Here is a 25,121-nt window from a genome sequence, read left to right as displayed (position 1 = left end):
AACCCTTAAAGGTGCTAATGGCAATGACTGCAGAAGTTTACCAGACAGAGAGTTCCTATTCAGTGACAACCTTTCTTTCTCTCGTAGAGTTATGAACATACCACATTACTTAATTGCATATTAAGAATTTGTTTTAGGGCTGAATAAAGTTCTGTGTTCTCACCTGCATTAGATACTAGAGATCGGCACAGATAAATAGTTTCACCAGCACAAAGTATACAAAAGGATTGCACAGCACAGAATCATAGAGGTTGGAAGGGACCTCTACAGATCATCGAGTTCGAACCACTGCTAAGGCAGGTTCCCTATAGCAGGTCACACAGGGAAGTGTCCAGGTGGGTTTGGAATATCTGCAGTGAAGGAGGCTCCACAACCTCACTAGGCAGCCTGTCCCATAGAATCATAGTGTGGTTTGGATTGGAAGGGACCTTTAAGATCACCTGGTTCCAACACTTCTGCAGTAGGCAGGGACACCTCCCTCAAGACCAGGTTGCTCACAGCCCCATCCAGCCTGGCCTCGAATGCTTCCAGGGAGGGGGCATCCACAGCCTTACTGGGCAACCTGTTCCAGTGTCTCACCACCCTGTAAAAAATTCTGTAAAGAATTTCTTCCCGATATCTAGTCTATCTAGTTCCAGTGCTCTGTCATTCTCAAAGTAATGAAATTTTTCTTCATGTTTGTGTAGAACTTTCTGTGTTGCAGTTTTTGTCTGTTGCCCTTTGTCCTGTCATTGGGCTTTACTGAAAAGAACCTGACCCCATCCACTTCACTATCACACTTGAGATATTTACAAACAGTGATAGGTTCAAATCTTGGTCTTCACTTCTCCAGACTGAACAGCCCCAGGTGTCTCAGCCTTTCCTCACAAGGGCAATGCTCCAGGCTCCTCATCGTCTTTGTGGTTCTCCACTGGGCCTTCTCCGTTAGGTCCCTGACTTTCTTGAACTGAGGAGCCCAGAAATAGATGGTGTACTCCAGATGGGGCCTCGCCAGGGCAAAGCAGTGCAGAGAATCATCTCCCTCAACCTGCTGGCCACACTCTTTGTAATGCACCCCAAGATCCTGTTGGCCTTCTTGGCTACAAGGGCACACTGCTGGCTCATGGCCAACATGTTGTCCACCAGGACACCTACAGATATCTTCCATTCAGTCCCCACCAGTCATTACAACCTCAGTACTGGGAGTACAAAGCAGGTATCTCTAGAGATTCCTTCTGCCTATCAGAAAAACAGGAGACTTTTTATTCATATGAAAAATGTTTGCAAAAGAATGTAAACAGTAATTTATCTGCAAGAAAACAGTACATACAGTGTTTGAATGAAAAAAAAATGGCCTGTTTTGAACAGGAGTCAAGTGTATTTAAGGTCTGAATGCCTAAATGTTTGTTTTGAGTCCATAACCATAACCTATTTTCTTTTGCCAATACTCTACTTGAAGTTCATTAAAAACAGTTAACTGAAGCAGAAAAATAACTTCATACCTGTGCAAAGCACAAACAAAAGGTAATCTGGTTTGAGTGTCAGAAGGTTTGATTATGACCCAGAGTTTTGCTGCTTAATTGACACCACCTTGGTAAAAAGTGATCTGCATTCTAGAAAAGCTGTTTGAAAACTGTCTGTTCTCTCTTTGGACTTAAAAAAGATATAAATTCTGTTTGTCTTGGCTTCAACTAAAATTGCAAATAATGATGAGGAAGTTGTGTTATTCTGCAGTCATCCTGAGCTATATGGCTCACTGAACTGAATTTGTGCAGATGCTGATCAGTTTGTGTATTCTGCACACATTCGATGCATACAGACCCGGTATTTTGGTTTACTCCTGACATCTAGAATAATAGCTCACATCTTCTGCCAGAGATGAATGACTGTAAATGACTGCTTAAGAGACTCAACTTCATCATCGATTGTGAAGGCCTTTTCTTTTCTTTTTTTCCTGCTGTTTAGTCTCCACCAAACTCAAACTGCTCTCCAATTTCTGCCCCTTTTCAGTTTGTTTTGCAACAAAAATACATCCATACAACCAGTGTATGCTCCTGAATGTATAAAACACACTACAGGTAGTCAGTATTTCAGCAGTAGCTTGTTCTGGGGTGCTTTGCAGGACTTCACAATCTTTGCAATAGTAAAATGTTGTAAGGATAGAAATATTATACTTTTTATTTGCTTCCTTTGTAAGCAAAATGTCAGCCCAAATTAACTGTACGTCAATGCAGGCAATTATCAGAATGATTGTTTAGAGAAATAGAAAGAATATGTATCAAGGAGATTGGGAAGGGGAGATGAGACAAAAACTTCTGTTAAAGAGCAAAATGACAGGCGTCCTGCCTGTCATTTGATGTTTGTTTATAACTATTGCACCCTGGACTTTGGCAACGTTTCAGTTTTCTGACATTTTCCCTCTCTGCCACTGCAGCAGCTCCTTCTGGTTTGGCCAGAAGATGAGTTGAAAGTAGGGAATACATTCTGGGGTCCCCAGCAATGAGTTTTGCCCTTCAGCACAGAAGCAGTATCAGCAGTCCAAGGAGCAGAAAGTCATATATCCCTTAGTTTCTTTTAGTGTCTGTGATTCTCCAGTAGCACTGACAGTCAGGGAAGAAAATGACACACCATGGCTTTTATCTTGGTTGGTTATCAGTCATTTCTTGCTAACAGTCCCTCTTCTTGCATTTGCCTTCCTTGTCTTATCTATTTCTCCTCTTTCAGTCTCTGAATTTGTGGTCCTGTAAAGAACAGAAGTTCTACTATTTTCTAATCAAGGGCTCACCTTTCTTCTCCTTTTTTTAAACACAAGTTACTTGCTTGAGGAACCAATGCAGAAACAAAAGAGCTTGTAGGCTCCTTCTATGTCCCACATCCATGCCATTACTTACTGCTGAAGGTAAGTGTACTTACTGCAAGTCTGTCATTGCTTCACAGACTACAAATTTGTCACAGTTAATTCAGGATGCTACGATGCGGAGAAATCTTTTAAGGCAGATTGTCTGAAGAAAACCATGTGAACAGATATTTATATTTATTTTTATATAAATAATATATAAATAAATTAAATAAATAAACAGATTTATATAAATCTGTTATATAACAGATATTTATTTATTTTTTTATAAAAAAAAAAAAAAAAAAAAAAAGCCAGCTATATACACAGAGGGAAAATTAGGCAATCATAACTACATAAACTATTTCCTTCACGTTTCTTGGCAGTATTCCACCTGGTCATGTTCTCCCCAGCAACTCCTCCTTTCTTTACACTTTATTTTTGTTTCTTTGTTCTGTGTTTAGTATTTTCTTGTTAGACTTTGGAGCACCCTCCTTCATCTCCCATTTTGGTGTGCTTGAAAGGGATGTGATACAAATGAGAGTCTGGCAGCCCTTCTTTATTGCAAACCAATGTATGGATGAGCCTGCTGCTGGCAACCTCTTTGTAATCACAAAGCTGACAGCTGGTGTGGTAATGAGTCCATCTAAAAAGAGAAAAGTTTGTTACTATTAATGTTGACCAATGATTAATTATGCGCTTTTCAAAAATCAGAAAGTGCTGAATCAAAAAGTGGAGGCAGATCAGGGAAGGATCTAAGAAAAAATAAATACAAACAGTATTAGAAATTCTTTATTAGCGGCTGTTTTAGTGATCTATTGCTGCCTAATAGAGTAACAGGTCCCAGGTATTTTCAAAGAACAGCAAGGTGAGGTTTGAGGAACATATCTCTGAAAAACATGCAAAACATGAAACATTGGATCCTTTCCTGATGCAGCTAAAACTTCACCAGAGCCAGATTTCTATCTTAAATATTAGACTAATTCTTTGAATTTCATCAAATCATAGAATGGTTTGGGTTGGAAGGGATCTTTAAGATCACCTAGTTCCACCCCCCTGCTATGGGCAGGAACACCTCTCTCTACACCAGGTTGCTCAAAGCCCCATCCAGCCTGGCCTTCAATGCTTCCAGAGAGGGGGCATCCACAGAGGCATTTGTGTCATACTGGATCTCTATAAATCTCTTTAAATTCTGGATAGAGAGTTCTTAACGACACAGTTTATAATGAATAATCTGTGCATTCATTTGCCCTCAACATAAGAACCTTGAAAAAATCATTTTATTCCACTCTGATTTTTAATTGAACACCACTCCTTTTTTTCTTATGTGCAGCCAGTTAACAAAACATAGATATACAGGCTGTATGTCAGGAGAAAGAATTTCAAGTCAGTGGCCGTGAGTTTCCTCTTACTTGTGGGAGGACTGCTTCTGACTGCTGTGTGTCAAATATTTGAAACTTGGCATCCAAAGCCTGTAATTTGCCTTATGAATATTAATTCCATAGTAACAGTTCTCAGTCTGTTCTGCTTACACAGGACAATTTTGGTTTACTTTACTGCTTTGGATTTTTACCCCTCTAGCTGAAAAAAAAGGAATGTGTTGGATAGCTAGTTCGCTAGCAAGATTTTTTCTCTTTCTTACATGTAGAAGGAAAAGCCTGATCTATATTTCCAGAGAATACTCTGTTCTTACACAGATTTACAATTGAAAGATTCTAGAAGAGGCCGATAATAGGATGATGATTTAATAGACAATTCCAGATGGCGTCTGTACACATGAAGAAAATGTGTACATGCCCCCCTTTTTTTTTCCCCAGCTATTATCCCAAATAGCATAAGGGATAGCAAATCTCTGCAGCAACTGGTAACTCTCAAAGCCTTTCATAGTAGGATTTTGTTGGCAGAGAAAAGGTCATGGTTATGGGTACTGACAAAGAATTCCTGGGAGGCCCCTTTTCTTCCAAGAGTCTGGATTTTCTTTTCATCTTGTATCATTGTTCAAACACACTGAAGATCATCACTGCACTGAAGAAAATCCTGAATAGGAGGTGTGTCCAAGTGGAATAGCAATCATTCATTGAAGTTCATGACACAGCAAGTTCTGCAAACCGGAGAAGCTGATAAACTCACTGTGCACAACCAGCCAAGAACTAAAATTGCTGTTTCTTTGGAATTGCTGACAATTCAAGGAGAAAAATACAGTTTGTAATAACAATAAGGTAACTAAAAATGATACGTCTGTTCTAAAATGAAAATAGTCTGAAAGCATACTTGTGGAATCAAAACATTTGAATTTAGTAGAGTTCAGATGTTTAACTTTGACTGCAATACATTATCATTCTGTTTCAGTTCAATATTTTAAAAAAACTTTAAATGGAATAAAAAACTTTCATTAGAAAGCAAATCTAAACACATCACATACAATAAATATAAAATGAACAGGCAGTATAAATAGATAAATGCATTATATATGTATTCTATACAAAAATGTATAGAAATACATAATAAGAAAATCCTAAGGAAATGTAGAGTTTTCAGATTTTGCAAAGATGACATTTTTATATTTCTTCTTCTGTAATTAAAAAAAAGAAAGAAATTATGTGTGTTTATATATGCATGCATTTATATGTTTTAGGTCTAATAAAGCTGATTTTGGTGGAAAATGGTTAAACTAAAAAATGTTGAAGTAACTCAAGCTGCTCCGTTAGACATTTACATTTGGCAATGACAGAATACAAGCTTGAGCTGATCTTTGTGCTGACCACTGTGTTTTCTGTAATGCAGTCCTAAATGCCACCAATGCCATCACCTTTTCCATGTGATTTTTTGTATTACGGGCACCATCTGCACTAATGAATCAAATAGTGATCAGGAACTTGCTTCCAAGCATGACACTAGATGCTGTGGTGCAGCTTGAGGGCATATAGCTATCTGCTCTTGCCCTTCATAAATAAGCAACTAAATCTAAATATATTTTGGTCTCTCAAACCATTTCTTTCTGACCCAAGCCAAAACTTTTTCCACAGCTTTTAAAAAGTTCAAAAGCATGGAAAGACAAGGGGCAGCATTTTGGACTATGCTTCAGTTCTTTTTTAGTTTGCTCATATGGATGTGGCTGTGAGCCTACTGACTGGGGCTACAATCTCCTTCTCAAATACATGTTTTTGGTAAGAACAAACAGGCCTTGCAACAGTAAAATTGAGGAAGAAATAGCAAAAGTCCTTCAGGAAGAGAAATACTGGAAGGACCAACAAAATCTCAAAACATGAACGGGTTTCTTCACACAGCTTTGAATAAACATTAATGGAATTCTTGGGACTGATCTGGCATTAAAAAAGAATTGTGAGATAGACTGCACCAGATCAGATATCCTGAATTGGATTCCTAGACTAAACACAAAAAACTTGCAGACCAACCTTATACTCATCCACCTTCCAGACTTTAAGTCATTTCATAAAACTATTCTTTCAAGCAATATTTAATCATGAAGCAGTCTTGTTCTTTTCAGAACGACTGTGTATTGAAGTTATACAATCAGTTCTTTAGCTCCTTTGTAATAATATATACGGCAATTTTGTGACATATCCATTATCACATACATAGAACATTCAGCTGATGATGACTTATGCCTCCCACTGCTGCTGTCAAGCCAATGATGACAAGTGTCCTTGTCTTACTCTTCAGTTTTCTGCCATAGCAGCCTTGGTGTAGATCCTTCTGTTTATTTAACAGTGGTAAGGAGAAGGCGCCAGCTGTATCCCATCTGATGGGAACCCTTAAGACAAATATTGTCCTAGCATAAGGAGTTCAGTGACAGATCAGGTTATGTTTAAAAAGGTGTAAATATTTTTCTGTATTGACATAATTCTTCAGTGTCTATTCTCCTTTCAAAATAGTTTACAGTTTCAAGTATTGCATTGTGACCCTGAAATAGAAAGCTACTACAGTGAAGTCAGAGAACTGGAGGTGACTTGCCAGGATAACATCGCTTTCTAGGGTTTGGAGAGAATCCAGGCTCATGCTGCTGTTGCATGCATATAAACTATGCAAACACCTGCACAGACCTAATGCAACAGACTCAAGGGATTCCCAGGTCAGAGAAAGAGTAAAGATATTTTGCAATGAGGAAAAATAGAGAATGCAGCTAAGAGAGAAAGAGACTTTGCCACAAGGCTACTAGTAACATCAGAGATGTGTTAAGGACTCTGTAGAAGCAGCAGATCTGCTGCAGGTTTAGTTTCCAACTGATAGAGGAGAGCGGGATGAGTGATGGGGCAGAAGAGAATGGAGAGTGTTTGTTTGCCAGTTGCAGTTGTGACCACTGACCTTGTTCTTGAATGCAGAGTAGGTTAGAGAGTTTCTCTGAGCACTTTTCTAGTCTAGCCTGCATTGATTTTACAGGGAAAAAAAATGGAAAAAAATCTTCCTTGATTTAGAAATCTTTCTCAAAAATTGTTCAGTTGTCTCAAAGTCTAATCATTATTACAATTTGGAAGTGCGTCCTATTTGAGTTCTGAGTTTGCTGAACTTCACCTTTCAGCTCAGCTGGATTGTAATCAAGTGTACTGTAAGGTTTTTTTTGAGAAGTGAAATAGGTGAAGCTTCTCATATGTTATACCATGGCGCAACTTCCCATCACTTAATCACAGCGGTTCTCTTCTTAAACTGCTGCTCAGTTTTTACCTTTCAGCTGTAAAAGGTAAAAGTGTAGCTGTAAGTACCAATCCCTCCCACCAACATACTACATGCATTTTCCCACTAGAGTCTAAAACAATAGTAATAGTAAAAATAGTAATAACTTCCAAGGCAAGAAACAACTCCATAGGCTACTGCTAACAACAAATCCACTCTGTGATGATTTGCAGTGTTCTGTTATATTTCTGAGAATGTAGTTATTGCATTTTAATACCAGTGTCTACCATGCTGAATTTATGCTGTCCTACTTTTTGGTCAAATTTTGCACACCACTACAGTCAAATGCTCTGCAGAAGTCTGTCACATGAATACTGTTATCTGTTCGTCAGAAAGAAGAAATTGAGTTATTTTGATGAAATTACTTTTCCCCAAATCTGCACTGACATATTATTTATAATAAATGTTGTTATCCAGCTGAGAAACATTGAGTGCTATGTCCAAGCACCCTTTCAACTCATTTTTCAGAGTGCAGTTCACTGCCAAACCCACATAACAAAGCAAGACTGTTTTCCTAACTTAGGCACTGCCAGGTCTCAGAAGAGTCGTTTGACTCTCTCTTTATATGCCTTTGGAAACAAATATTTCTTCATGTAATGGCATCAGTCTAGGATCATCTGCGATACCCTAGAGTATATAAAACATCTGTGCAGTGTTTCTGATGTGGCATAGAATCTAATGATAATCTCTACCCTACTGTGAATGTCAGAATGTCAGGCAGGGTGTCTTAGGCACTCTTCTTCCACGTAACTAGAGATAGAACTAGAGGGAATGACCTCAAATTGTGACAGGAGAGGTTCAGGCTGGGTATTAGGAAAAATTTAATCTCTGGAAGATTGGTCAGATACCAGAATGGGCTGCCCAGGGAGGATGGTGGAATCACCATCCTTGGAGGTGTTCAAGAAACGTTTAGATGTGGTACTTAGGGACACAGTTCAGTGGGCAATATGGTGGTAGGTGGACGGTTGGAATAGATGATCAGAGAAGTATTTTCCAACCTTTATGATTCAATTAAATGGCAGCAAATGCATTCAAAGATAAATTGAGCCCTGAGTACTCTCAGCATCAGCTGGCTGCTTCTAGTCTCTGCAGCCTGTATTGACCAGATCTCCACTGACTGGAATGGGAGCCGAAGCATCTATCTTCCATATGGTAAAGCATAGGCAGAATTATTTAAGCACCTTCATGTAGAGCTAAATATTGATTCACTATTTTGACAGCTGGCAATATTTTGGCTGCATCTGAAATAACCAGAAGGTATAAGTTGTTCTGTGCCATGTAGATCTGATTCCTTGCAGGGTCAGAAGGCATGGCTCGCATTCAGCCCACCATGATTTTGAGCTTGCCCTATTTCTTTTCAGAGTGGGAGAACATAAAATTTGAGGAGGTATGGTGGATTTATTGCTGAAAAACAGTGATCAAAATGTTTGCAACATGCTATTTTCAAAACTTCATGCTTTTTTTTTTACTTTCATGTTTCAGAAAGTCGCATGTTTCTTACTGGAAAAACATAGGGAATGTCTTAGTAGAAGAACATCAAACATCGAACATAAACTGCTCTATTAGCAGCAGTTTGCAACCATGATTTAGCCCATCTGGAAATGCCAACCATAATGGCATTTGAACATTTCATTGCATGTTTTTTCTGGACACAGGTATCTATTTCTGTGTACAAGGATGTGTACAAGTGGGCTTGTGTGTATATGTGTGTATGTGTTAGCAACTGAAAAATAATGGAAATAAAATATGTGATAGTCATCTGTTAATAAATGAACTGGCTAAATTCAATTCAAACTTAAGACCCCAAATTACCCAAATTATTGTGAGAAGATTAAAACAAGTATTAGAAATGTCAACACAGTGGTAAGCTAGATGAGAGAATGCTATAAACTGCGCAAGTTAGAGCATAAAATGGGAGTACCTCTTCAATGAGGGAAGTCCATTTTCACCTGGCTTTGGTGCTGCATTCTTCAGAGATAAATTACGTTCAGAAATTACTTCAAATCTTTTTTTTTTTTTTTTTTAAAGTATAAAATAAATATGATTATGATAATTAAAATGAGAAAGAACTTCAATAATTTAGATTTTAATCATTTTTAATGTAGAATCTGTCAAAGAAACAGCTGAGAAGAATGTTAACCAGAAAATGCTTTCACAAAGATGACCTTTTATCATGGATCAGATTAAATCAATTAGTGTTACAGTTAACTAGATATTTGTAAATCCAGAGGCACTTTTTATTCATGGGTGAACGGAATGCACTCCATGAATAAATCACATTCATTTTATTTTATGTACTTGAAATATGGCAAAATTGCCACATGTATCATGAGATTTGGTGTTTTTTCCCAGTGTACCAACTTCTCAATGCACTCATTTTTAAACTGCACTGAACATTAGTGCTATATTTAATTATAATCCATGAATCCTAAGCAGTACTGTTGTTTCTTTACACAAAATTGCTGTAAAGAAATATTCATTGGCTTGATCATTTCCTGCTTCCCATATTTATGTTTTGTCACTCTTGCTGTTACCAAAATACAGCTTTGTTATTTTTCTTTTAGGAATGAATGTATGCTATTAACCCACGATAGCAGTGCAGCAGACAAGGAGGGAAATCTGGTTTTGTTTTAGCAGTACTTCTAAATAGTGGAATTCCCTAACTGGCTAAAATGATCAATTCTAAGGTTCAGTAAGATTGTGTTTAGGAACCACCACATTTGTATAATTCTTTTCTTAAGTTTGTATGCCATTTGTTCAAAATGTTGAAATCAGCACAAACTTTTGCACTGACTTCCATCAATTTTTGTTCGTGCTCAAGCTGTTCACAAAGGCCTAACCCTAGGTCTTCTAGCTCCCATGAAGAATAGGATTTATAACTGAAGATCAGCAACCATTTAGCACTATCTCTCATCATCTAACTTTCTGCAGCTAATGACGGGATAAGACTGTAGATTACAGCACTGACTGGTGAACACTGGTCATGCAGTCCTGCACTATGGCCTCTGTACAGTTGGCTCTCAGTGTGTGAGTTCCATTTACCCACTGACAGCACAGCTTTCATGTAATATGTCCTCTTGGAATTCCAAACAAAAGACTTTGTGTCAGGCTCCAGATGGAGACTGCAGACCCTCTCTCAACCTAATGATCTTCACCATCCATCCACACATCCAAGCTGTGCTGTCAGTTTCAGCTAAAAGTATTCAGCTGCACACTGATCCTCATCAGGACAGTGCATTATCCCCAGCAAAGTTTCTTTTGTGTGTACTGGGAATATATATCCTATCACTCAGCCCTGAAACAACTTCTTTTTCCCTTGCTGATAACCTTTACATTTTTAACTTTTAATTAATTGCTGAGATGATCACCTTAAAACAGAATTACCTAGGCATGATGGTGAACAGAGTGAAATCTGAAGATACTAGGGGAGAAAGAGTGGATAACAACAATTACAAAATGCCATCAAAATCTGCCCATAACCAATGGGTGAGTTTGTAGAAATAATAAGCTTGAAAAAGGCATCAAGAAACACCAAATGCTGGAACTAGGCTTGCTAATGTTCTGTTCACACTTCAATTAAGTGATGACTAAAGAGCTGAACCAATGAGGAAACTCATTGGGCTAGAAAGACGTAATTTCAGAACACAAATGCCAAGTATATATATAGAGCAATAAATAAATACTACCATCTCCCACCAGTTTGGGAAACACAGTATGCTTCAGCTTTGCTGGAGTCATTTTTGCTTCGAGGTTTCCCTGAATCTTTTTAGGTGTCTTGATATCTTGGTTTAAAGAATTAGCCAGTATCTAATGTAGCCAGCATAAAGTGTTTATTACATAAAGCTCTTGGTTGTTTCATTTGAAAGAAGCTTTTGTGAAGTACTAGAATGAACAGATTCTTCCAATTATTCTTCAGTTTCTGAAGTACCTGAATAATTAATAAATGCTTTGCGACAAATAGAGATCATGAGATACCAAATTCACTGCAAATACCAAAGACTCCCTCACACCAAGTCTTTTTAACCTTCTGTGCCTGTTCTGTTTCCAGTCCCTCACTAGGCTCTTCAACATGTTCCCATTCTTGAACTCCTTTTAAGATTAGTTCAATTTAAAAAAATTGGAAGAACCATTCAGAACGAGGCCTCATTTGCTGGGGAAAAGTATTTGCTGTCTTTCTCATTTGCTATTCAGTCATGCTGAGGGCTCTCAACTGGGTCTGGAGGACATGGTGAGCACTGCTGCAGGATATACAAATTCTCCTCTGTGAGTAGTTTCCATTTTGTACTCAGGTAATTGGAAGAACTACTGCCTGTTCATTGCTTTCTTTCACATCTGACCATGTCTTTCTGCACACCGGTCTTCCATAATCAAAGTACGACCAGATCTCATGAAGCAGCTACCTCTTATGATCTAGAGATGACTTCTTGTTACATGGCTAGAAGAAGAGGATTTTTTGTTTCAGGGATAATATGAAAAGGCCTCCTTTTTTTTTTCTTTCTTCTGATGAGTGTGACAAGGTAAATGTAAAAGTGAAAGCAAAAAATAAGGTACTATGCCATATTTGAAATTAATTCATTTTTGCAATTTGTTTTCCATCTCATCTGTTCCATCAAAATTGCATGAATGAGAATTGCCTGCTAAAACACTGGCATAGATCATAAGGCTCCTTTTTGTCTTCTCACTGCATGTCTTTTAGGTCCATGATGCCCATCTGCAATTCTATGTAGTTAAGCTAGTGTGTGAGGGAAGCTGAGAAAGATGGACTTGAGTAATTGATTACACTAGCTCAAATCTGGAATAGCTCTTCTAACTTCAGTGGAAGACTTGTCTTTAAAGCAGTGGAGAGTAGATTGTATCTTCATGCCTCACTAGCCTGTCTCTGCCACCACAGGTAATCCTCTGTGACTCACATATGTCTGTATGAAAAGAATTAAGGGGAAGGATAAGTGAGAGACTGTATTTGCAAACAGTGTTGGAAAAAGAGAAGAAAAAAACCCACAAAAATCTTCCTTTGTATTCTCAGTTTTACTTTCTGTGAAATGGTGCTCAGAAAAGGTCTCATGCTCTGGAAGACTAATAGCACTGCACAGACTTAGTTGTTAAAGGTCCTTTTTCCTGTGCTAGAACTTGTTAGCATTTTACAGATCAGAGAGAAGTGCCAGCTAGTCATTATTAAAGTTCATTAGCAAATGATTACACATAACAGTTACGAATCTGAGTCAGCATCAGAAACTAATAAATTCATCCTTATCATGAATGAAAATGACTAATGAATATGGTCTGTACATAACCAAACAATGTAAGGTCATTGTAACTTATTAAGCAAAATAATGGATAATGTGAGATTCTGTTCCTGACCCTGCTCACACTAAAGTCAATCAAAAGGTTCCTGATACTTTTCAGCAAAAGAAAGCATGGCACTGTTTTCTTTGTCATGGAAGACATATATGTATATATAATACATTTGAACCAGTCTTCTGTGACAGATAAAAGATGAATTGATACTCCAGGGAATGCCGACAAATAGCTGGATTGAGTTTAGATGTTAGATTCTAGACTTCAGTCTTTCTCAAAACAGCTTTAGGGAGATCAAGAGTGAAACATCCACATGATCAATAAGCTGTCAATGATTAGGGTAATAATTCAGGAATGCTTATGAAAGAATAATCTGAGTTTGTTGGGAAAATAAGTGCTGGACATTTACATGAGTCTTGTTACAGCTGTATGCATTTTAGGTTTTTTAAGAGTTTTTTTTTTTTTTTTCATAGAATCATAGAATCATAGAATCATAGAATCACTAAGGTTGGAAAAGACCTAAAAGATCACCCAGTCCAACCGTTCACCTATTCCCAATAGCTCCTACTAAACCATGTCCCTCAACGCAACATCCAGTCTTTCCTTGAACACCTTGAACTTTTCCTTGAACTTTTTTTAACTGCTTTTTCACAAGAGTTTGTAGAATAATAATATCAGCAATTAGATTCATAAAATTACAGAACAGTTTTGGTTGGAAGAAACCTTATAGCTTATCTAGTTCCAACCCCCCTGCCATGAGAAGGGGCACCATCCACTACATGACGTTGCCCTTGACCTGCTAGCTGCACCTCTTTTGAGGCGACCTGGGAGACAAATGGCATATTAATTACTTATTACTGTTATGATACCACTACATTTCTCAGGAGACAGGATCAGGAAGATGAACAGATTTTCTTCTTCCTAACATTTTAACAAGTAGCAAAATAGGCACATCCTATTGCTGTTTGGCTATTGATCTGAAGGGATTGTGTGAGAAGGTACCTTGCCTAGGGAATTAAGATCTTCTCTCTACCTTTGAAGGGGTGAAAACATCTTTCCTTTCATGTTGCTTTCATTTATCATTTTTGCTGTGCACCTGCAGTTTGCAGGGAAGTAAGACCGGTGTCAAAACCCAGCTGTGAGTTAGCATCGTATGCCTAGTCTTGTTAAGATAGCAAACAAAAGATCACAGCCTTCCAATGATCAAATGTATAGCTACCCGTGGTGCTGTCTAAGTGCTCTGTTTCCATTGGCACAATCTTAGAGTCCATCTTAAAGTTTTATTATGAAGCTGAAAGGCAATACAATGGAAGAAGTAATTCATTCAACACATTTGAATTATGTTGGTAATGCAAAACAAACAAGGAGCACTGTGTTGTGTCACAGAGGAAGGAATAAGCAATTGCTGATGTGTTTTAGGATTTAAGTAATCTTTTTGCTCCGAGATAAAAAGTTTTTTTTATTCAGACCTAATCACTTCCTACTGAAACACATTTTCAATTCCACATTGAAGTGTAAGAGCAGAGCAGACCCTCTCCAGTTTTGTGGGAACTCAGTAACGTTCAACATAGTTTCCACTTTGCCTTGTCCATGGCAAGGTCCAGCTTACAAACTCTCCAGGACCCCAACCTTGGAAGTTTTATTTTCTGTGGAGACAAAGGGAGTTCTACAGAAACTGAGGCTTCGGGTTAACTACCCTCCCTTTTCTGATTCCCCCCAGGGTTACTGGAGAGCAATATTAATAAATTGTAGTTTTAATTTTCATGACGTGCTCTTTGTCTTCATTACTGCTTCTGTAGCAAAGTCCATGTGGCAAGCCTTTATAGTGCAGGGTCCTGTCCCCAAGGAGTGTCTATGCCAAGGTCAGTCGAAGACTAAGGGAAGTCGAAATAATAGAATGAGGAACTGTTTTTAGAGAAAAGCCAACTAGATTTAGGGAAACTAGCAAAGTTAGGGCTGCAAGAAGGATTTAATGTGGACTGGGTGGAAGCTCTGCAGATGAATTCAGAAAGTTTGGACTATATGTAAGAAGAAAATTCAAAGGTGATAACATGCCCTCTGCTTTAATTCTGCAAATACTATTCACTTGTGTGGAATTCTTCTGTCTCTTGTAAAACAGAAACACGACTTTTCAGGGTTTCAATTCATCCCACCTCTAGAACAAACTGATTATGCAATATGACTAAGCACCTCTCTGGCTGTGCTGGCAACCTCTCCACCATTTTACCATCATTTCTGCTATTCTGGTGTTTGTATGAGAGGAAAAAGCTGCTCATAGCTATCACTGCAAGGTTACTGCAGGATCGTGAGCTTCCACAGTGCACTGCCTCTTTATCCTATCCTTCATTTATGTGGTGGCTGCAAAGAGGTGGTTCTATCATTTAATGCTTCCTGGATTCTTCTTTGCTCTCATACCTTCATGACTCTTGGATTTCCTCTATGAAACAAACAAACATACAAAAGAACAAACAACAATGGAAGAACCTTACAGATTTCTTCCTCGGTAATAGTAGTCAGTGGTAGTACTCATTTCTCTTGTTTTCCTGTGCCCCAGAATTGGAGATTTTCCTCTGTTCAATAAAAGGGAATCTATTATCCATAACTTTCTTTCAAATTACTGTATTTTATTCCAGTGATTTGTTTAGCTGACATTTTAATAGTCAGTAATTTGTTCTCTATGGGTTCTAATGCTGGATTTATTGTAAAGTATGTGGTAGGAACAATTAAGCATTTTAAAATTGCAAACATATATCATTTCCTCCATATTTTAGATCAGGTAATGCCTGCAGTTTTCCTTGAAAAAAAGCATTTTCTGCATCAAGGATACAAATACAGAGTTTCGAAGGAGTAGGGAGCTTGTCAAGGACACAAGACTTGGAAAGAATCAACCCCATCAAGGCAAACCAGCCTAGTAAAAGCTAAATGCCTACTTTCTTTCTCAAATTAATCCATTGATCACTGTACTTTTAATCCACAATCCCACTCAGTATTAGAGATTGCATATAAATTCAAAACATGGATGAAAAAAAGCCCTGTCATCAAAGTAAGTCTTTGCTCTTAAATCTGTGTGGGCTGCACAGAGGGATTAGATTCCTTTAAACATACAGTAACTGTTGTTCTTGAAGGACTAAAGCACCTTTTCCTGGGCATGTGAGTCACAGTGGTTGTGTTGCATTTCTCCAGGATCATGAACATTTTAAAACCTTTGCTGTGGCTTTTAGCATGCTGGAGGCATATTAACAACCCATAATATTGTCCCTCCCTTCTACAAGTTTTGAACAGGAGAGACAGACTTAATTTCCTATGTGTACCAAGAATAGAAAGTTTGAATGGTTTTCTTTTGCCTTCACAAGCTCAACACCTTTTTTGTTTCATAGGAAATACGAAAAACTAATTTCACAGAATTAACTTGAAAATCCTTCTCTGAATAATTCATTTTGGAACATCTGGCTGACTCATAGAAGCTTTACGGCTGCAAGAAACTTCCAAGCCTCAAAATTGCTCTGAACATATCTGCATTTCCTTTGATTATTAATACAATGGACAAGTTTCACAGCTGTTTGTGCCAACATGGAGTAGCTGCACAAGAGAAATTTACTCTGAATGTACCTAATGTTGTGTGAACTACAAGTTTTCTCCAACTGAAAGCTTTATTTTCACTGTTGTTGAACTCAAAGAGGGGTATCAATTTTGTTCTCACAACTAAAGCAGCTGTCTTGTCTTACTGTTGTCAGCATTAGGCCATTTGGAATGTTCTTATTACGTATCTTGGATTTAAAATATTTGCTTCTAGTCTAATCAAATATAAGTTTTATGTAATGTGCAGAAGGAAATTAAATGTATGGTTCTAGGCAGATAAACGGAGAAAAGTAAGAAACTCGAAATGTGCAGGCTGATAAAATTTGATAAGCAAATCATTTTATTGTATGAAGACTTATCTCCTAAGACCCTTGTCCTGAAAGTGCGTTGAACAGCTTTTTAAAAACACCTGCTCAGAAGCACCCAAACCGGCTTACAACATGACATTCAAAATCTAATACATTTCTTTGGGCCCTATTTGTTGTCTCTCGATGTAGTCTTCAAACAAACCATCTTCCATTTGGTGGCTGTCTGTATAGACTGCACAAAAACATCCAGTGGAAGGTGTGGAAGCGCAGGAATTAAGCAGAGGTATTTAAAAACCTGTCAAGGGAATGTGAGGTACAAAAGTGAGAGTTAATGTATATTAACATTAGGTTTTTTAAGTTCCCACACAGATTTAGTGTATTAGCTGCAGCCCAGAGAAGCTTCTGATTTCCTCCAGCAATGTGCAGGCCCAGCATCACACAGAATCCCACCTCAGGTCTCACTCATTTACAAGGGCAGGGGCTGAGCTCTGCTTTTCACAGCAATCACAATTCCCATGGAAGCAACAGCTATGTTAGTCCTGAACTACTTATGGCCTTCAGGTAGAACTACTGCAGAAGGCCCTACTGAGCCAAGTTCTGCCTTTTTCCCCAGAGGAGCAAAAGGGAGCTACATGGACAGACAGCCTCAGTGACTGAGAAAGGAGCTCAGGGTGCTGAGGACTACAAGGATGATTGCGGAGGCTTGGGCTTAAAGGCTTTCATTAGAGCTTTTTTTTTTCTTTTTCTTTTTTTTTTTTTTTTGTAATTGCAAAATGCAACAGCTTGATAATGAGTCAAACTGAACAAAATACTCCCACCTTGAAGAGCTGAAACCTTGAAAAGGCTAGGCCTTGTGAAAAGTCATCCAGACAGCACGGGAGGCTGGCTAAGATAGGATGTGGGAGAAGTCTGCAGCAATTAGCTACAGTGTGAAACAACCTGCCGAAGGCAATGACAACTGCTCCATCCCGTGTTGCTGGAGCCAAAAAATGTCTCTGAATCCAGCCTGTAGACAACATAAGCATTTGGTGTGCTCAGTGCAGAGCAGAGGAGCTGAGGGGAGGCCTGATGGCGGCTGCAGCTCCTCACAGGGAGCGGAGGGGCAGCGCTGAGCTCTGCTCTGTGTGACAGCGACAGGGCCCGAGGGAACGGCATGGAGCTGTCAGGGGAGGGCAGCTGGGGGTCAGGGAAAGGGGCTGCACCACAGCGCGGTGGGCATGGAGCGGGATGCACAGGGCTGTGGGCACGGCCCTGAGTGGCAGAGTTCAAGGAGTGATGGACAGTGCTCTCAGACATAGGGTCTGATTTTGGGTGGTCCTGTGTGGGGCCAGGAGCTGGACTCGATTATCCTCATGGATCCCTCCAGACCCAATGATTGTGTGATTCTGTATCTTGCCCTTCTGCATGGCTGTGAATTTTTCTGAAACACTAGCAATGCAAAAGGGAAATTTTCAGACTGGAAAAAGAGATGCCAGCAATTGTTTCATAAATATGTTTATGGGGAGAAATAGGTTAGAGGAGAGGAAGGCTGTAAACCTCCAAAAGATGTATTACAGAAATCTTTGTGCAAAGCACTACCTGGACTTTCAAAAAATGATCGTGAAATTGCAAAAATTCTCATTAGGCTGAAATAGTGGCCCAGTAAAGAGCTTCTTATAATAGACTGGTTTCAAGAGTACTGATAAACAGTGAAAAGAAGCTGCAGGAAGAAGAGTTTGAAGTAAATGTGATTTAAGTGCTACCTATTACCGACAAGAAATCTGACAAGTTCAAACGAGAAATGTAAAATGAGCTAACTACACAGGAGCTGGAGAGAGCCATCATAGGCAGAGACTAACAAAAGAATAGCCGACCAAGTACACAAAAGGCTTTGCGATTATGGGCAAGGAATAGCTCAGAGTGATGGGATTTTTTGTCAGAAAGATTGTCACAATAGCGTATCATACAAGTTCATTAATGTGGTGCAAAATCCATAGGAAATCTTGAGTGGAGAAGAGCTTGTAGTATCCAGTGCTGCTCACAGAACTCTGTCCAGCCACAAACAGTGCTGCCGGAGATAAGGTACTCAAGTGTGAAATCTACAACATATTCAGGGAAAACATGCCAGAGAGTCAGTGATGCTATGTTTTATTCCTGATTACCCTGAGGCCATGGATGGCACAGTCCAAATGAAATACTACACATCTTAAATACTTGAATCCGCAGTAAAGGAGTTACAACACCCCTAACATAATTTTTCTGAGCTAATCAGTTTCAGAAGTTAGGAAAAGGGAAAAAGCATCTTATTAGCATCTTCTGAGAAGCCACATAAACCAAATGTATGCAGCGCTGAAATAAGGGTAAAGCTCTATGCCAGGCAGGGGGATTAAAGGACACGAACAGCTGTCATCCTCTGGAAGTAGAAGAGTGAGTTTCAACCAGAAAGCATCAGCACCACGTATCAGTGATGGAGCTTATTATATCTACTTCAAGGCTAACTGGTGGACACTGGAGCAGAATCAAGGAGAGGTTGCAGTAACATTCCTGTAAGCAAATAGAAAGTCTGTGTCACCCATTTAGTGTCTAAAGGGACCAGACATTAAAGAAATAATGTGCTTTGGTTGTGGATATGGGAGCTGACTGCAAGTTAGTGAGTGCAGGGTTAGAGATATAGTGTGTTTTTGACCACTTGTAGAGACAATCTCAATGTCTGTATGCAAACCTAAGCACAGGTTTACTGGGGGTTATTGTAGCTTTATGTGGCATAGTCCTGGTTCTCATGCTGTCCCTATTAGAATATTATGTGCTTAGGGGCGTGGAAAATGAGGGGTATTCAGCTAACACCAAAGTTATGCAGTGTTTTACTGAGTTCAGAACAGCTCTTGACAGCTGCTACTAAAACTATGCAGACTTATGTTTCTGTGTTAGCGGAGGATGCAGTAACACTCCCTGGGTCCTACACTAAGCACAAGTTCGCATCAGCATCAGCTGCAGAGGGATTGCTCACACCAGTGTTTGCATAGTCACACCAGTTGGAGATGCAGCTGGTGCGAGCCAGGCTGGAAAGTGTTCTGGCTTTTCTATTGAGTTTATCTGCTCCCTCTGCAATGGATTAGAAACATTGAAACCACAGGAAGTAGCAAGGGGAAAAACCATTCTGAAAACGTCTTCTGTCTGGTCAGAGGACTGAACGTAAAATCACTATACTCCAAAATGGAGAGTATGTGTGAATTTCAATAAATTCAAATATAACTTTTCGTAGAATCCTTTGAGTTGGAAGAGAACTTTAAAGGTCATCTAGACCAACTCCCCTGCAATGAACAAGGTCATGCACAGCAAGATCATGTTGCTCAGACCCTGGTCAAGCCTGATCTTGAGTGTCTCCAGGGATGGGGCATCCACCACCTCTCTGGGCAACCTATTCCAGTGCCTCATCCCCTCACTGTAAAATACTGTTTTCCTTATATCCAACCTAACTCTCCCCTCTTTAAGTTTGAAACTATTTCCCCTTGTCCTTTCCCCATGGACCCTGCTAAAGAGTCTATTCCCTTCTTTCCCATAGCTCTCTTTTAGCTACTAACTTTTAGGCCACTATCAGGTCACCCCAGAGCTTTCTCTTCTGCAAACTGAAGAGCCTCAGCTCTCTCAACCTGTACTCACTGGAAAGGTGTCCATCCCTTAGATCATTTTTTGGGCCCTCCTCTGGACACTCTCCAATAAGTCCATGTTTCTTCTGTACTGAGGACTCTGCATCTGGATGCTGTACTTCAGGTGATGCCTCATCAGTGATGAGTAGAGGGGCAGGATCACCTCCCTTGACCTGCTGTCCATGCTCCCTTTGATGCAGCCCAGGTTATGGTTGGCTTTCTGGGCTGCAAGGGCAGATTTTTGGCTCATGTCCTTTTTGCCATCCACTAGCATTCCCAGGTCCTTTTCAGCAGGGCTGCATTCAATCTTTTTATCCCCCAGCTTGTATTGGTAGTGGAGGTTGCCTTGATTCAGGTGCACCTTGCACTTAGATTTATTGACCCTTGTGAGGTTCACCTGGGCCCACTGCTCAAACCTGTCTCTCTGGATAGCATCCTGTCCCTCAGGCGTGTCAACCACACCCCAGAGCTTAGTGCCATCCACAAACTTTCTGAGGGTACACTTGACCCCACCCACTGTCAGTGTCATTGGTGAAGGTATCAAAAAGTATCAGCCCCAGCACTGACCCCTGGGGAACACCACTTGTCACTAATCTCCATCCAGACATTGAGCCATTGACCGTTCTTTGTCTGTTGAACAGTCCGTTCATCAAATCCATATCTTTCCTTTTTGGAGAGAAGAATGTTGTGGGGTACCATGTCAAAGGCCTTACTGAAATCTGGATAGATGACATCAGTGGATCTTCCCTTACCCTTTGATTCAGTTACATCATCATAGAAGTCCACGAAGTTGATTGAGCAGGATTTGCCCTTGGTAAAGCCATGCTTGTTCTCCTGTATCACCTCCCTGCCTTCCATGTGTGTTAGCATAGCTTCCATGGTCTTTCCCAGCATAGAGATGGGACTGACAGGTCAGTAGTTCCCAGGGTCATCCTTTTTACCCTTCTTAAAAGTGGGTGTGATGTTGCCTTTTTTCAGTCACCAGGAGCTTCACCTGATTGCTATGACTTTTAAAATATCCTTGAGAGTGGCTTGGCAGCTACATCAGCCAATTCCCTCAGGACCCTGGGATGCTTCTCATCAGGATCCATAGACTCATTAATGTCCATATTCTTTAGGTGGTCACGAACCAGATTTTTACTTACAGCACAAGGGTCATTGCTTCCCCAGTTCCTTCCTTCTAATCTAACTAGGGCTGTGTGATGACCAGGGAAGACCAAGGCAAAAAGATTGTTGAGCACCTCGGCCTTCTCCTTGTCTGTTGTTACCAACAATTTTATTACGCCTTTATAGGTATTTTACTGAGAAAGGAAAATATGTTATTTTTTCTCTATTTATTTATTTATGAACAGATAAAATTCCTTGTAGAGACTGTTTTACTGGCATTAAGGTTATCTTTTACTTGTTCCTTTTTCCTGGAAATATTTGCTCTGATATAAGGCAATGGTTATGTCATTGTACTTGTGCCCATCCTAAGGAAACTGAGTGATTTCCATTATCCTGGTACCCATGCACTGCCTGCTACTAACCAAGGCCCCGATATTCATATTCTTTTGAATTCATTTCTGAGGACTTGAAATACTTTTTATATCTTTCTTTTTAGTCATATTAGGCAGTTATGTTGGGACAAACTCAAAGAGAATCCCTAATCATCTCCTGCATGAGCATTTGTGAATTCAATTTTGCAGCAAGAGCAGAGGTAGGAGAATCTCTAAATCAGGTTAATGAGATGCCAGAGCCAAAAAAAACTTATCTCTAGAAACAACAACAAAAGCCCCCCTGAAAGATAATGATGTAAGTGCCAGAGGTTTTAAACAAGAAGTCACAGTGATGAATGACATGCTGCTCAAGTAACTGGAAGAGTTTGCAGTACAATCTAAATATTAATTTTCCAGCATTCATATGTACTGCATCAATAAAAGTTTAGAAGAGATGCAGGCAGATCTGACAAGGATCTCAAGTGCAGAGCAGCCTGACTGTAAAGTCCTCATTATGTTGTTTTATTGTAAGCTTTTCTGCATGTGATATATTTTGCTCCTGTGTTGATGCTGTAGTTCAAAAAATCTCCTCTGCCTTCCTCCTGGCTACCTAGAAAGAGAGAAGATACAAACAACAAAGATTCAGATGAGTAATTCTATCATCATTCACGCAAGTATAAGTGGTAATTTAGGAAATCAGAAAGTTTTTTTGAAAATAACTTTTAAAAAAAGTATTTAATAATCTTGCAAAGTATTATCTCAGTGTAAATTGTATTTGAGGAAGGGTGCCATGAACTAATGAGGTCAAAAAGACAGGCCATTCAATGTCACCATATACATATCGTTAGAGGAATATCTGGCAGTGCTAACACAGTCACATTATTTTGTCGAGTATACCTGAAAAAAGAATCCCCTTTCATCTGAAATTAGTTTTATCAGCCCTCTTTTGTCTTTTATTTACCTTTTAAAAATATATGGTATCTGAACAATTTTAAAGTATTTAAGAACTAATTGTGTTTTTTTTTTTCTGTCTTCTTCTCTAATTATTCAAAACCGACTTTGATTCTTCTGCTGTCAGGACCCCCTGAGCACATTGGCATCAATGTAGCATTGCTGAATTCACTGCAGAAGAAAATTAAAGTTTCTGCTGTGAAAAATATTTGAAGTAACCGTAGAAGTATGAGGAATTGTTAGACTTCAGAAATCTCAACACACTTGAAAGCCAGTTGACTGTACTGATTCATATTAACTAGATCTGATTTATATTGTTCTGCTAAATTAAATAAGCTTTTCTAAACCTTTGGTTTCCACAACACTGTTTGCATGTCAGTGGCTAGTAGCAGATACTTTAGAAAGAAAGGGAACAAACCCTGGAAAAGCTCTTTATGGTAGAAAACACCTCCATAATACCCTGCATCAGTCTCTAGGCAGTGTTTATCCAAAGGAAGAAGGGGTTCTATTGGTGCTATTTAAATTAAAGATGTGGCAAATCACTAAAACTAAAGAAAGATCAATGGTTTGGAGTCTGTTCCCTCATTTATCCTCGCGCTGCCGGTTGGATTTCTTTTTCAGTAGGATAAACCTTTTGAGATTTTACTAGATTTTCCAAGATGAGGTCCAGGCCTCTTATACATTTATTACTAATGCATAACCCAGAAGCACGGCTAGGTATTTCAAGTGATCCCCTTCAGTGCTCATTACCTGGCATTTGAGAAGAGCAGAATTTAATTTGGCATCACACTCCCTCAGCACCTCCTTTCTCAAGGTCCTTCTGATATTCTTCAGGCTAGTCTCTATCCTCGAGTAATTCAAATTATTTTGTGTCCCATGCAAATATCATCACCTCAGGCTCCTGGTGGTTTGAAGGGCAAACTGAAAGAAAGATCAGCTTATACTTTTATATTCTTTCTAAGCATCTACTCTTGGTCACTCTTGAAGCAATGAGCTAAAGAGACATTTTACATTGCTGTTTTTCCAATCTCAAAGTCAGCCATTGTCACCAGTATCCTAAATTATTAAACATTTCACCACAAAAAGTAGGCGAGACCCTAAGATTATGAACATTCACAGTGAATCATAGAATCATAAACTGGCTTGGGTTGGAAGGGACCTCAAGGATCATTAAGCTCCAACCACCTGCCGCAGCAGGGCTGCCAACTTCCACATTTAATATTACACCAATTTATCCATCCATCCATCCATCCATCCATCCATCCATCCATCCATCCATCCATCCACCCATCCATCCATCCATCCATCCATCCATCCATCCATCCAGTGCCACTGGATAAACTAAATGGGGGAAGTTGTAATTCAGCAGCAACCACATGTGCATAGAAACACATAGAAAATACCAGGCTGTCTCACCAAAACTAGCTCATACCTCAGATTTGCTAAATTTGCACTGCAAAGCCAAACTGAGAAGATTCAGAACAATCTTTGAAGAAGTTTGAAAACACCCACAGTGTGGCTGCCATGAAAAAAGTCGGTGATGCACTGCTCTAGTTTATACCATATTTTGGTTATGATATTGCCCTGACTGATGGAAAAAAATGGTCTTTGCAGAGTTGTTCGTGCTGTGTCTGGAAACAGTCACAGGCAAGAAATATTTGAAATATGTTGATATTTTGATATTTTAATTATAAGTGGAGAGGGAAAGCATCAATTCATGACATATATAATGTCGGTACCTTCTTGTTTCTGATTTTTACCTATGCTGCCTGTAGACGATCTTCAGAAAATCCAGGTGATTGATTGCCATCTTCTTCTAATTAAGAAAAGCATTGTAGAGTTTATTCTGAGAATTTACACTAACCTCTTCTTTAGCTAACACTGTGAACATAATCTGCTTTCACCCCAAATGGAATACCCAAAGGATACTATTTGTTACTTGTGAAACCCTTGGGAGCAATCTGTGCATCATATTCATAGAATTGTAGAATGGTTTGGGTTGGAAGGAACCTTTAAGACCACCTGGTTCCAACCCCCTGCTATGGCAGGGACACCTCCTTCTAAACCAAGTTGCTCAAAACCCCATCCAGCCTGGCCTTGAATGCTTCCAGGGAGGGGGCATCCACAGCCTTACTGGGCAGCCTGTTCCAGTGTCTCACCACCCTCACTGTAAAGAATTTCGTCCTGATTTCTACCCTCTTCCAGTTATTAGTGACAATGAAACTGATTAACATTTCACAAAGAGCTCTTGTCTAGTCACTATTTGCTATTTAGCTGCTAACCCTTGAGTCATTCTTTTCATACAGATGTAATTGTTCTGCTGAGGTTTCAGACCTGAATTTTTCACAGATTTGACTGTAAGGAGACTGGAATAGAG

At 39.3% G+C, this 25,121-nt stretch overlaps 1 protein-coding gene and 1 long non-coding RNA gene across 2 annotated transcripts in view; one reads left to right on the top strand and one right to left on the bottom strand.

The window, feature by feature from the left end:
- The window catches only part of ST6GAL2 (ST6 beta-galactoside alpha-2,6-sialyltransferase 2), a 173,940-nt gene that overhangs the window by 37,020 nt on the left and 111,799 nt on the right, over positions 1-25,121 (top strand). The window lies entirely within an intron of this gene.
- The window catches only part of LOC125688153 (uncharacterized), a 41,433-nt gene continuing 33,085 nt past the window's right edge, over positions 16,774-25,121 (bottom strand). The window contains exons 2-3 of the long non-coding RNA XR_007374624.1: positions 23,495-23,665; positions 16,774-22,403 (exon numbers count right to left, since the gene is read on the bottom strand). This is a non-coding gene — a long non-coding RNA (uncharacterized LOC125688153). The remainder of the gene's footprint in view (positions 22,404-23,494; positions 23,666-25,121) is intronic.

Source organism: Lagopus muta, chromosome 1 (assembly GCF_023343835.1).
Source record: "Lagopus muta isolate bLagMut1 chromosome 1, bLagMut1 primary, whole genome shotgun sequence".
Classification (NCBI taxonomy): domain Eukaryota; kingdom Metazoa; phylum Chordata; class Aves; order Galliformes; family Phasianidae; genus Lagopus; species Lagopus muta.
The sequence above is the reverse complement of the archived record's forward strand: the minus strand, read 5'-3'. Positions and strand labels throughout refer to the sequence as shown.